Consider the following 13,312-nt stretch of genomic DNA (forward strand, 5'->3'; position numbering starts at 1 on the left):
ATTATAGAACGTAGTGATAGACTAGATAGCAATTAGCAGAGGATGTTTTCGATCCATTGACCTCTGGGTTATGGGCCCAGCACGCCTCCGCTGCGCCACTCTGCTCTGCTTTACATGTCCAGGGACTGGAATATCTTCAATTCACATTTTGAAGGAAGGACCAAGGTTCCAACAGTTTATGGGTTGTAAAGTTAAACATTTAGTAGACCTTGCAACTATCTTTTATGTGAGCTTCCTGATTAATCACACAATGATTATTCACATGTAACACTTGTGATTGGCTGTTGTTTAAAAATAGGGCATTGTGAGTACAGATTTAAACATCAGTAAGGAGTCTACCAAGTTGCCTCTTATCATTTTAGTTTGGACACCCAGTGAGGCTTACCGCGATGGTTGGACTGGTAATTTCTTGTTGCATCACCCTTTCTGATTGTCAGATGGAAATAGACTGACAATTGGGTCAATATTGTGCAATTATCTTCAAAATGTCCAACTGTGTCCACAATTACACCTGCCAGATGGGAAATAAACTGATAACTGTCTTCATGGTCTAAATGTGTCAAATATTGTCATACAATGCCCACATTGAGTCCAGATGTGTTGGTTCCTGATCCATGCTAAACCCCAAAAGATCAGAACTATGCCAAGGGCACCTGGATTTGGTAAAAGGTTCTCCGCAGAGGTTTTGTCTTTAATCCAAGAGACGTCTTTAGTGGGTTTTTTTTACACAGAAAGGGTTGGACACAGTGCCCACTCCCCCACCCATATCTGACAATTGAAAGCTGTGGGGAAAGGGGGGTTCCAAAGCTAATAGACCATTCAACAAGCAATTCTGATACACTATACTGGTCCATTCAGGATGAGCACTGTAAACTCTGACTGCAGCAACACAAGTTCAAATTTCAGTGATACCTAATTTTTATAGTGATTACGAGACTGAATGCAAAGTGTGTATCCCCCATGTTTCTCAAAGCCTATCACTTCCAGTCAATACTGTCAAATTTGGAGCTCCTTTAATTACATTAACAACCAGGTGACTCCTCAACATGCCTCCACTAATGTACTGTTTACAGTCTAAATGACCAAGGACATTAAACCTGTAAGCTCACTTTAAACTAGATGGGGAAAGTTGATAGGTTGATCTTTTTCACCTGTGCTGTGGCTTAAGAACAGGTTCCACTGAGATTTGAACTCAGATCGCTGGATTCAGAGTCCAGAGTGCTAACCATTACACCATGGAACCTTTAAACTTGCTAGAAAGGTTTTCTATGCAGTTTATTTCATAATATCGACATGTGTGACATTAAAGGCACACAAAAATAACAACAAAGATGAAAAAGCAACAATTACTGGCCAACTTAAGTCTATTTCCGGTCTGTTGATGTCTAACAAAGTGTCTGTTGCTGCAAGTGTCTGACGTGAAATGTCTCCACCTGCTGTAGAGTAAACTTAATGGCATGTCAAGTTTATTTCGTCCATAAAAATGGAAACTACAGTGCTCATACCCGCCGTAACACCCATAAAAAACAGAGTATAATACAACAAATATACTACAGTGCAAGTACATAAATATGGTAAAATAGAAACTGTGAAAAGTGCATGGGGAGGCTGTGGCTCAGTGGTAGAGCGGTTGCCTGCCAATAGGAAGGTTGGTGGTTCGATCCCCGCCCCTGCAGTCATTGTCGAAGTGTCCTTGGGCAAAACACTGAATGTAGAAAGAAAAACCTGCCCCCGGTGCTGCACATCGGAGTGTGAATGTGTATGAATGTTTATCAGAGGAGCAGGTGGCACCTTGTACGGCAGCCCTGGCCACAGTGTATGACTGTTTGTGAATGGTGAATGTTTCCTGTAGATGTAAAAGCGCTTTGAGCAGTTGTTAAGACTGGAAAAGCGCTATATAAATACAGCACATTTAAAGTGCTTGTTTTGCTGTCTGATAGCATGGGGTATAAAAGAGAGAGCATACCTCTTAGTTTGTGTCACAGGAGGTCTTAGTCTACCACTACGTTCTATAACCCTACCAGTCAGATTACCACAGGAGGTAATATCTGTTGCAGCTCTTTCAAAGACTCTACCATAATACCTGCTGGAGATGCCAGGTCCTCATACATGTAAAGCATGAGCTCTACCACTGAGGGTTAGATTTTCGGATTTTTTTTACTTTTTTCGAGATAGACATAGACTTATCTTTATTAATCCTTTTGGGATGACTCCCGCAAGGAAATTGAAATATCACTGAAAAAAAGAAGAAACCTGGGTAAAACATGTAATGTTAATGTTGTATACGGCTTCAAAACCTGTAAATGCAACTGTGGTGGCTGGAAGTCAAACCTGGGCAAAATGATTGCACTGCTACGATATAAATCATAGTCAAAAAGTAACACACCTGTTGCCTTTCTGCTGGACAATACAACGTTCACTGCAAATCTTGTAACTCAGACTGAAAATAAATGTTAAGAAATACATTCATGGAGACGTGTGGCTTCCTGTACCTATGAGATAACACAACATTGTTAATGAAGGCACATCTGCGTTTTTTTATACTGTGATGAGTCATTGGTGTGCTAGCACCCTTAAAGATTGCCTTTTGTTAGGGAGGGACATCACTGATGCATTCTGGGACTGTGCTCAGACTAGAGTAAATGGCACTTCATCCTGTGCCCGTCTTAGCTTGATACAGTTCAAGGTTTTTCACAGAATTTACTACACAAAATCCAAACTATCAAGAATTTATTCTGACATTCAAGATAGGTGTGAGCGCTGCAATTCTACACCAGCAGATATGTCGCATATGTTTTGGACCTGTTCTAAACTAAGAGATTTTTGGTCATATGTTTGCAACATTTTGAATGATGCTTTTGATACCAAAGTGAAACCCTCTGCAGACATGGCCATCTTTGGAGTCTTGATTAATGAGATCTTGTTGCCCACTGATGAGAAGAATGCTTTTGCTTTTGCGTCTTTGTTAGCCCGTAGAAGAATAGCTTTACAGTGGAAATCTCCTGATCCACCTAAAGGGTCTGTCTGGCTCAGTGAACTAATGTTTTTCTTGAAATTAGAAAAAATTACCAGAGGTTCAATTAGTAAATTTCACAAAATATGGGACCCGTTGATTTTGTATTTGATAAGCTCAATACTCTCCCGTAAGACAACAGGGCCCTGATGTGTTTTTTTTCTTTTTCTTTTTTCAACCATGTGTAGCTACAGGCATGTATAATGTAAGAGTGTTGAGTGCCCCCCCCCTTTTCTTTCTCCTTTTTTTCTTTTTTTTCTTCTCATTATTATGTACTTATTTTCATTATCGTTATTATTATTATCCTTAATTATTTAATGGCAGTAAGTGGTTGTTGTGGGTGGGTGGATGGGATTTGATTGACAAAGTAATGTTAAACCAATTCAAGATATTCTATTTATATGCATCCTATACAGTGTTACCTTTCTTGAATAAAAATATCGTTTAAAAAAAAAAGATTGCCTTTTGTGTCTCAATCGCAGAAATAACCACAGAATCACAACTTCCATTCATGTGCTTGTGCCAGTATTCAACCACCTGAAAGTCACTGTATTTCCAGCATCAGTTGTGTTTTAAAACACCTGCCCCGTGTAAGGGTTGAACTCACGACCTTCAGATTATGAGACTGACACGCTGCCTACTGCGCCAACGAGGCTATGAAAACAATTTCGATGGTTGGGAAAAGTTCGTAAAAACTAACAATTTGGTCTTCAATCTTAATAAAAACAATGTATGTGGAGACCTATGCACTCCACATACATTGCCGAACTTTGCGTAGGAATCGGTGTACGCCCGTCCTACGCCGGTTTTAGGTCGTATGCACGTTTCAGAAATGAGGTTCAATGTGAGCACAATAAAGATTTCTTGAAGAAAGGTTTGTACTTTAAAGTTCTAGTTTTATTCCAATTCTTCTGGTCACACTTGGTACTATTCATAACTTTTGTCTGTAGTTCTCTATTCTGTCGGGGCTTAACTCTGTCTCCCCCACTCTTTTTTTGTTTCTTGTTATGTCTTGGCAAGAAGTATTATGCTTTTGGGTCGTCTGTCCATCCGTCAGGCCAAAGAAACAGATACTAGCATGTAACATTGCAAATCAGTGGCTCACCCTGGCCGCCATCAAAGATGCCATTTGGACTTCCAGAAACTTTCTGGTAAGAAAGCACATGCAGATCCCATTCCCTCAAAACGTGAATCACAGATTTTCCAGCACCTGGACTTGATCAGACTGGGAATATGACAAAGAGATGTTCACAAGTTCAGCCGAGGTAAATTCTCGGCCCACATTCACACAGACCTAAAACTACTCATTTAATGCTGGTTACAATTTTCTAAAATAAACAATGTCAGAGAAAAATTGCAACGAGTGAAGGGTGTTGATAACATTTTTTAACAAGGTATTGGCTCATTATTGCTTCAGTAGACTCCTTCAAGATTCTTCGAGGTAAGCAGGAAGCTCACATAAATGATAGTTTCAAGGTCTACCAAATGTTTAACTTTGCAACCCGAAAACTGTCCCTCAAAATGTGAATCTCAGAATTTTCCTTCCCCTAAACTTAAACAGCAGAGTGGTGCAGCGGAAGCGTGCCGGGCCCATAACCCAGAGGTCGATGGATCAAAACTATCTTCTGCTAATCCCTATGCTTTGTTTCAGCATCAAGTCCATTTCCAGTCTGTTGATGTCTGGCAAAGCATCTGTTGCTGCAAGTGTCTTGAGTGAATTGTCTCTAGCTGCTGAAGAGTAAACTTTATGGCATGTCAAGTTTAAAATGGAAACTGCATTGCTGATACCTGTCGTAACACCCATTAAACTGGAACATAATACATTTAATATTTATACAAATATTTATTTTGCACATTTACATAGGTGAAACGATTCCTCACAGTGGTGCTGGAGGCCAGGGTGATGCCATCCAGAGTAACTATCTCTTTGGATAATGCGTCACGGAGGTGCTTGGGCCCCAGAGCAATAACTTCAGTTTTATCTGAGTTTAACATTAGAAAATTACAGGTTGTTTGTCTCTACAACTCTCAATAAGTTATTTACACTGCTGAAAAGCATGTCACAATTTTAAATTACCTTCACTGCTAAAAGCATAATAAATACAATGTAAAATATTTTTATAAAATGAAATAGTGTAATTTTATAGAGATGTTTTTATTTTCCATCTTATTTCTATGCTTCTATAACATGAACTAACAATTGTATTCACCTACAGTAGCACTACTGCTGTTGTTTTACAGCAGACTACAGCAAATTGAAAAAATACAGTAAATAAATGTAAATTAAATGTTACTACCCATAATTCAATTTCAATTTTTATTTATAGTATCAATTCATAACAAGAGTTATCTCAAGACACTTTACAGATAGACTACACTCCAGAATTTACAAGGACCCAACAGTTCTAGTAGTTTCCTCCAGAGCAAGCAACAGTGCGACAATGCAATGCATATTACAGTAATGAACCGGAAAAGAAAGTTATGGTATTTTACGGTAAGTAACTGTAGAAATAACAGTAAAGTCTAACCGTGTTGGGTATGTACATAACTACAGCTCTGATTTAGGACCAATGTTGGACATCACACAGATCTTTGTGCAGACCTTAACCAGCTAAATACCAATTCCCATACCGGGAGTTGAACCCAGGCCACCTGGGTGAAAACCAGGAATCCTAACCGCTAGACCATATGGGACTGAGTCCACATTAATAACAGGGATTTAATGAATCAATTCATAGTCTGGCTGGAAACAGGGCTTCTCTTGAATGTGAACGAAGACAGTCAGGATTCAGGTTTTCCCAGCCAGCCTGTCTAGTTATAGTTTTATAATGTTTAATTATAGAGACGCATATCATGTCTAGTTATTAGCATTATATGGTTTTTGACACATGCATATCAGGGCATAGGGTAAGTATGTAACTACAGCTCTGATTTAATAAAGGACCAATGACACAGATCTTACTGATCTTGCCGCAGACCTTCACCGGTTAAATACCGCTTCCCATACCGGGAGTTGACAGGTCTCACAGGCCTTCTCTTGAACGTGAATGAAGAAGCTTCTTTTTAAGTTTATCTTGAAGCTTTTGAGTGTTCTTTAGGTTTTTATCTGCTTTAACTATTACGGACAGCGGGGGCACAGAGCAGAGCAGAGAGGCCGTTAGGGAGGAATCCTCCTCCGTGTTCAGCTCTTTTTGAACTGGCGTTAAAAAACTTAACGGCGGAACTTTATGACGAATAGAAATGTTGACGGGTTGATTTCTGTTAATAACAAACACAACTATAGTCAATAGAAAAAGAAAATATATATATGAAAAGCCGTCTTGGTTCATCTTTCCACTGTTAAATGCACCTCTCCATATTTCCTGACATTTGCCCCCCCCCCATTGTTTTGTTTGGTTCCACTTTTGTGCCTCCCCGGGTCATTGGGGCCAACTTGCATGGGGGTGGGGGGGGGGTTTGGACCCGTCAAAACTGTTGGCAGTTCTAGTTATTCCTGACTTGTATTTCGGTTAACCCTCTGGGGCCTGAGGTTATTTTCAGAGACAGGATATTAGCAGCATTTTTTTTCCTCTGAGAGATGTCCCTAAGATTGAGTAATCAAAAACAAAATGGTGTCTTACAAACAATAAGTGTTGCTAGGTTACAACCCTGTCTATTTATTTTCATCTAGCAAGCTAAGATAACTCGAGCAGACAGTGTTGAATAAGTTTAATAAACAACTTTGATTTGATTCTTTGATACTTGTTGGCACATTGGTAATTACAGATAATGATTTTCATTTTCATTGAAAGATTTTTCACAGATAATTTTTAAAATCTGCTTATATACATATCAGTAAACTAGCACATGTATCGGAACATTTGCATTCTTCATTTTATTGTTTATTGATAAATATACTTGATTAAAATCTACTAACCAGGAGAGAAGGAGGGGGGGGGGGTATATCATTTTTTACCCTGATCCCAGTCCTAATATTCAGATACAGAGTTGGATCTGATACATATATTTACCTAAGTGTTAAATGATGAAAAATATGCAGAAAGCACCTACATTAGAATTTGATATTAGTACTGATGCATCATGCGGAAACTTAATGGGTTAATTTAATGAAGCTGAATTTGAACAACTTAATAGATGTTTTATAATCTCTTTAACAGTTAGTTTTATTTTAGAAACTTAAAATGTGTTTATGTAGATTCTGAAAAGCATAGAATTTGTCAAAGTAGCATGAGATAGGGCTGTTGGTGAGTTTGCAGGTGCAGTGAACATTTCCATGGTAACAGGGAGTTCCACCAATCAGATATGTCACTGTAAAAAATAGAATGTTGGCACATCAAAGGAATGCTTTTGATCCTTTAATGCGGATCAAAGGTGCTTACGATGTTCCATCTACACCATTTAATGCATATACACATCATCTTTCTTATTGATTAAAATAATTTAATGATCCTCAGTGGGGAAATTACTAAATTTACACTCAGTTACTAATCACACACAGGGCTGAAATACACACACGCAGGACTGCAGAGTGAGAGAACTGCAGTAAGGACATTTGACCCCGACGTGATTTGAACACGCAACCTTCTGATCTGGAGTCAGACGCGCTACCATTGCGCCACGAGGTCTGCTGATTAATGCATGTACACATCAACTTTCCTTTTGATTAATGCATATCTGTTCTTTTTAAGGCATATACACATATGTATATATGCCTATACGTTACATGCCTATACGTTCTTTTGAGTAATACGTACACACATCATCTTTCTTTTTCATTAATATAATTTAATCTATAATATTTATTGATCCCCAAGTGGGGAAATTACAATTTTCACTCTGTGTACACTTTGTTAGTAATCACACACAGGCCTGAAACACACACACACACACACTCAGGATCTATTCAAGCAATAATGGAGAGATGTCAGAGTGAGTGGGCTACCAACTGGACCAGCGCCTTGAGCGGTTGGGGGGGTACCTGGCAGTTCCCAGGCTGTGAAGTGGCATCCAACCACACTCCGTAATTTGGTCTGCATGGGGACTTGAACTGGCGACCCTCCGGTTCCCAACGCAGCTCCCTACATGTGCCAACATTCTATTTTTTACAGTGACATATCTGATTGTAACGGCAAATGTCAGGAAATATGGAGAGGTGCATTAAGACATCTTTTTAAAGCAGATGGACTTTTCCTTAAAGGAGAATTCCAGTCAATTTCAACACGTAGCTCTGTAGTTTGTACATTAGGAGGTCTGTCAGTGGAGAGAGAAATGAAACCAATCGGTGGTGTCTACCCCGTGTTATCCTCCTGCTAGAGTTAGCACCCAACAGCCTTAAACAGGGACAGTTAGTTTAAACCTGTTTTTAGCCTCTAAACAAACAATCAACCTCACTGAATACCAAACTGATTTTCACACGTTCTTTTGCTGCAAAGGTCATACATGTAGCTATGATACAGGATACATGGTTAGGTGTAGGGATGAGCGAGTACAGCAATATCTGTATCTGTATCTGTATCTGTATCTGTTTACCACATGAATTATCTGTATCCGTAACCGTACTTGGACTGGGCGGGGCCTAACCCGGAAGTGGTCAGATTTAACCCGGAAGTGGGTCGGGTGGTCTTGAAATGGGCGGGGCTTTATTTAAGCATGCAATTGATGTGGGTTGATCAGAAATTGTTATATTTATTGCTGATTTGAAAACTATTTACATGACAGCATCGAGCTTCAGATCAATGGTGTTGTCATGGTAACAAACAAACTATATACAGAACGTTTTGCAATAATGAATACAACACATGCGGTTGCAATTATGAAGTAAAATGTAATGAACAAGACTTTTCATACTCAATATAACTTTCTTTTTTTAACTTTAAAATTTTTTATGATCAGTGTGATTTTTTTTGTTTTTGGTTCTTTTTTATTGTTTTTATTTCCACACCAGGTATGTGTGTGTGTGTGTGTGTGAGTAAGAGAGAGACACAGAGAGAGAGAGAGAGAGAGAGAGAGAAAGAGAGAGATGGGGCGGGGGCAGCTGACAGTAAAAAGAAAAATCTCCGATGGCAGAGACGCAACGGGAGTTGCATTTAAACCAAGCAGCATGTCTGAAACCCACGTTCACCAGAAATCTACTGGTTACTATGTAAGGACTACAAACCCCACGTTCACCAGAAATCTACTGGTTACTATGTAAGGACTACAAACCCCACGTTCACCAGAAATCTACTGGTTACTATGTAAGGACTACAAACCCCACGTTCACCAGAAATCTACTGGTTACTATGTAAGGACTACAAACCCCACGTTCACCAGAAATCTACTGGTTACTATGTAAGGACTACAAACCCCACGTTCACCAGAAATCTACTGGTTACTATGTAAGGACTACAAACCGAAGTTAAAAACAAACCTGAAGCTGAAGAAACCCTAAACGTTAACGGAACAGATCCGCAGACCGAATTGACTGACGGAGAGAGAGAGAGAGAGAGAGAGCGAGAGAGGAGAGCGCATTTCTCCATGTTCTGTGTGTGTGTGATTGATCCGAGCGGGTTTGTAGGGGGGGGGGGGGCGCTGTGATTATCACAGAACGCTGCGCGGCCAGTTGAGGAGTTTTATTCAATCCGAGCACGGATATTGACTCATATTACTCGGATAATACTTGTACTCGGCAAAAGTGCTTTATCCGTACCGGATACTCGTTTCAGCCGGATACTCGGATCACCCCTAATATACACATCAACTTTCTTTTATATTAATGCATATACATATCATTTGATTTATCATCACCATTCATTATGTCATCATCACCATTCCTTATGACATCAACTTCTTTTTAATAAATGCATATACAAATCAACTTTCTTTTTGAATAATGCATACATACACCAACTTTCTTTTAGATTAATTCATACACTCATCAACTTAATTTTTGATTTATGCAAATACACATCAACTTTCTTTTATATTGATGCATATACATATCAACTTTTTTTTGATTTATGCATATACACATCAACTTTCTTTTAGATTATTGCATATACACATCAACTTTTATTGATATTAAAGCATGAACACATCAACTTTTATTGATATTAATCCATATACCATCAACATTCTTTGATATTAATGCATATAAACATCAAGTTTCTTTTTCATTAATGCATATACACATCAACTTTTGTTTTGATAAATGCATATACAGATCAAATTTCTTTTTGATTAATGCTTAAAAAACATCAACTTTCTTTTTAATAAGTGCATATACACATTCAATTTATTTTTTATTAATGCATATACACATCAACTTTCTTTTAGATTAATGCATATAACATCAACTTTCTTTTTCATTAAGATAAGATGGTGCTTGAACATGAAGAGCTTTGTAGGTGAGAAGAAGGATTTTAAATTCTATTCTGGATTTTACAGGAAGCCAATGCAGAGAAGCTAAACCCGGAGAGATGTGATCTCTTTTCCTGGTTCCTATCAGAACACGTGCTGCAGCATTCTGGATCAGCTGAAGAGTCTTTATGGACTCTTTAAGCAGCCTGATAATAAAGAATTGGAGTAATCCATCTTAGAAGTAACAAATGCGTGGACTAGTTTTTCTGCATCAATTTTCGACAGGATATTCCTGAATCTCTGAATGTGATGACTACTGCAATGACTTTGCCTCCTTCTTCAAAGACAAAATTCAGAAGATTAGACAAACAGTCAGTGCCTCCATATCAAGTCCAGGATATGTGTTGTCACAGTGTTCAAGCAAAACTAGTTCCAATATGACAGAATTTCACACAATCAACCATACAAACCTGGAGGACATTATTCAACATCTGAAAACCTCGACCTGTTGCCTTGATATTCTACCAACGGGACTTTTCAAATGTTTCCAATTGTTTGACTTCTGATCTCTACAGATTGTGAACACATCTCTTCTTTCAGGTATCTTTCCACAGGCCCTGAAAACTGCAGTAATTAAGCCACTTTTAAAAAAGAACAACCTAGACAAGTCACTAATGAGCAACTATAGGCCAATATCAAACCTTCCGTTTTAAGTAAAATCATTGAAAAAGTAGTCTTTCAACAACTCAACCATTTCTTGCCACTAAGCAACAGTTTTGATACCTTTCAGTCGGGTTTCCGACCACACCACAGCACTGAAACGGCTCTTGTCAAAGTCTTAATGACATCCACCTTAACACAGATAGTGGCAAAATTTCAATCTTAGTATTACTTGATCTCAGTGCTGCATTTGACACGGTCGACCATGACATATTACTAGACCGATTGGAAAACTGGGTAGGACTTTCTGGCTTAGTACTAAACTGGTTTGAATCCTACCTAAAGAATAGGGATTACTTTGTGTCAATAGGTAATTATACATCTGAGCGTACAAATATGACATGCGGAGTTCCGCAAGGCTCCATTCTGGGGCCTCTTCTGTTTAAAATCTACATGCTTCCACTGGCTCAGATTATGGAGAAAAACAAAATAAGTTACCATAGTTATGCGGATGACACACAAATTTACATAACCTTATCGCCAGGGGACTATAGTCAAATACAAAAACTGACTAACTGCATCAAAAATTAACGACTGGATGTGCCAGAACTTTCTGAAATTAAATGAAGGAAAAACTGAGGTAGTTGTTTTTGGAAAAAAAGAGGAACGATTAAAAGTCTGCGCTCAGCTTCAAACAACAATGTTAAAAACAACAGACAAAGCCAGAAATCTGGGTGTAGTCATGGACTCAGACCTGAACTTTAACAGCCACATTAAGACAATTACAAAGTCAGCCTACTATCACTTAAAGAACATATCAAGGGTTAAAGGACTTATGTGTCAACAGGACTTGGAAAAACTGGTCCATGCTTTCATCTTCAGTAGACTTGACTACTGTAACGGGGTCTTTACAGGTCTCCCTAAAAAATCAATCAGACAGCTGCAGCTGATTCAGAACGCTGCTGCTCGAGTCCTCACTAAGACCAAGAGACTGGATCACATCACTCCAGTTCTGAAGTCTTTACACTGGCTTCCTGTGTCTCAAAGAATTGATTTCAAAGTACTCTTGCTAGTTTATAAATCCCTTAACGGTTTAGGTCCAAAATACATTTCTGATCTGCTACTACACTATGACCCCCCCAGACCTCTCAGGTCATCTGGGACAGGTCTACTTTCTGTCCCCAGAGTCAGAACTAAACAGGGTGAAGCAGCTTTCAGTTTCTATGCTCCTCATATCTGGAAAACTCCCAGAAACCGTAGATCCGCTGCTACTCTCAGTTCTTTTAAATCAGGCTGAAGACCTTTCTTTTTGATGCTGCCTTTCTTTAAATTAATGCTCATTTCTTTCTTATGCTGCACTGTAACTTTTATTCTTGTGTTTTATGTGTCCTAATGTTTCTATTTGTTTTTAACTGTCTATTCATGTGTCTTATTGATTTTTAATGCTTATGACTTTTAACTGTTTGTACTTGTGTTTTATCTGTTTTAATGATTTTGTGTAAAGCACTTTGAATTGCCCTGTTGCTGAAATGTGCTATACAAATAAAGCTGCCTTGCCTTGCCTTGCCTTGCCTTACTGCAGTGGGGAAACTTTGGTAGGCCTGGCCACGATTTCACGTCAGGGAGATTTTTTCGTGAACGTCATGGAGAGTTTAACTTCGCAGAGTTTGATTGTGCGAAGTCAATACAAACAAAGAAATGTGTTTCCGCCCTGTTTCGAACAGGGGACCTTTCGTGTGTTAGGCGATCGTGATAACCACTACATTACTGAAACTGACAAAATGCATTTATTTTGCATATTTTTGGGAAAATGCACATTTTTTATTTTATTGCAAATGTTCAAAATGCTACAAAATAGAGATTTTAAACTAGATTCAGTCACAGATGATTTGTCATGGATTTGAATGACAGCAAATATGTAGTAAACCTAAATATTTCTACATGCATTGACTGTGGCCTAAATGTTGGAATAGCGCCAGCTTTTCTTGATGTGCCAAATTTTAGGCTTGGGCATTCCTCGTTAGTATAATGGACAGTATCTCCGCCTGTCACGCGGAAGATCGGGGTTGGATTCCCCGACGGGGAGATTTTTCTACCAGCTAACCAATGCAAGTCCTCGAGGAAGTCCCGGCAAACGCGTGGGACTACTCGGGAAAGTGGACCTTGGCTCAAGCTGTGTTCAGCATGGGAGGAGAACTCCTGATCCAAAATGGGAATATTTTCAAGCGATGGAATGAACGAAACGTCACAAGGCGAAGCAGGAGTTGGAAGAGTGTCAAGTCTGGCCACCTTAGAATTCCG

The 13,312-nt window shown here is 38.9% G+C and overlaps 4 non-coding genes across 4 annotated transcripts; all 4 read right to left on the minus strand.

Moving 5' to 3' along the window:
* Positions 1-1,171: 1,171 nt before the first annotated feature.
* Positions 1,172-1,243, minus strand: trnaq-cug (transfer RNA glutamine (anticodon CUG)). Its single transcript has one exon. It is a non-coding gene; the product is annotated as a tRNA-Gln (tRNA).
* A 4,392-nt stretch (positions 1,244-5,635) lies between these two features.
* trnae-uuc (transfer RNA glutamic acid (anticodon UUC)) lies at positions 5,636-5,707 on the minus strand. The gene has a single exon. It is a non-coding gene; the product is annotated as a tRNA-Glu (tRNA).
* Positions 5,708-7,566: 1,859 nt separating this feature from the next.
* trnaw-cca (transfer RNA tryptophan (anticodon CCA)) lies at positions 7,567-7,638 on the minus strand. The gene has a single exon. It is a non-coding gene; the product is annotated as a tRNA-Trp (tRNA).
* Positions 7,639-12,712: 5,074 nt separating this feature from the next.
* On the minus strand, positions 12,713-12,785 carry trnav-aac (transfer RNA valine (anticodon AAC)). Its single transcript has one exon. It is a non-coding gene; the product is annotated as a tRNA-Val (tRNA).
* Between the last annotated feature and the right edge of the window lie 527 nt (positions 12,786-13,312).

This window comes from Etheostoma spectabile, unplaced genomic scaffold, assembly GCF_008692095.1.
Source record: "Etheostoma spectabile isolate EspeVRDwgs_2016 unplaced genomic scaffold, UIUC_Espe_1.0 scaffold00018835, whole genome shotgun sequence".
NCBI classification, from domain to species: Eukaryota; Metazoa; Chordata; class Actinopteri; order Perciformes; family Percidae; genus Etheostoma; species Etheostoma spectabile.